We start from the raw sequence: 1,240 nt of genomic DNA on the forward strand, positions 1-1,240 counted from the left end.
TCTCTGCGATCTTTTGGTATCTTTGTTCATTACCTTTCAGATGAACTGAATCTGTGAAATTGTCTGATGGTGGAGACTTAAGGCACACGGACATCAAGAAAAACATCAACAAATGATCCAAGCAGCCATATACAAATTGTCACAGACAATAGTTAGGCATGGGCCTTAAAGTCACGATGCCGGTGGCTTTTGCGGCCCACGGGATGACAGTTTGAGGCTCCTGCCTTAATCTGAGATTGTGTTTTATTAGGTGTCTCCTGCTGGTCAAAAATAGTTTATTAAAGGTGGGGTGCATCATTTGAGGTGTCCCTAAAAAGTAAAAGTAGAATATTTTCTCTACTATGTATGTGTTAACAATGTCCATGTTAGTTTACAAAGCCTTTAGATTTTTTTCCACCGCACCTATCAGCTTTATTCTTGTATCAGAGCAAACATTAAGAAGTATGAAAGGGGGGAGGTGGGCACGGGGAGGGAATTTATGTTCGTGCTCGCAGCTTTCTGGTAGTGTAGTGTGAAAATGGTGAAAGTAAACAAAGGACTTTTTGAATAGAGTCAAAACACAAACCCATACCCCATAGTAGATATTTATTTATTATTTGAGCAGGTGTTAGAAATGCACATATTGCATGAGCCACTCAAGCAGCTTGACCGAGGTTGCAATGACAATTTAAGCCAGAAGATGGCGCCTACAAGTAGAACATTTTCCAATTCTCAACGGCACTTTAAAAAAAGGTATTGATTTAAAAAATAAGCAAAATTCAAGAACTATAATTTTAAATGTAAATTTTAAAATACTCGTAGCGCAAGAAATTGGCGTTTTACATAACGTGAGCTCATTGTCTGCCATCTTGCTGCTTGCTGTTTGTATTTCTTTTTCATTTTTGTTTTTTTCTTTTATTTTTGTTTTTGTTCTTTTTTCCTAATTTTTCTTTTCTTGTTTTACCTTTTTTACTTCTTTCTTTTTCTTATTTTCCCTTTCTTTTTTCCCTCATTCTTTTTTTCCCATCATGAAAAGCCATGCAAAAAAACGAAAAGAGAATTGTGCGTTTTATTCTTTATGGAGTCTCTGTAGAATGTGTTTTCATTGTGCTTTTTAGCACTCGTTTTTAGTTGCACGACACAATACTTTGACATCTAATGGTCAAATAATACACACTGTCCCTTTAATGTAAGTGCAGCCTGAAAATTATTGATTTTTTATATTACTTTTTAATGTTTTTATAGTTCTTTTTTCGATCTT

The sequence above is a fragment of the Urocampus carinirostris genome, chromosome 1, assembly GCF_059441175.1.
Source record: "Urocampus carinirostris isolate Australia breed hairy pipefish chromosome 1, RoL_Ucar_1.0, whole genome shotgun sequence".
NCBI lineage: Eukaryota > Metazoa > Chordata > Actinopteri > Syngnathiformes > Syngnathidae > Urocampus > Urocampus carinirostris.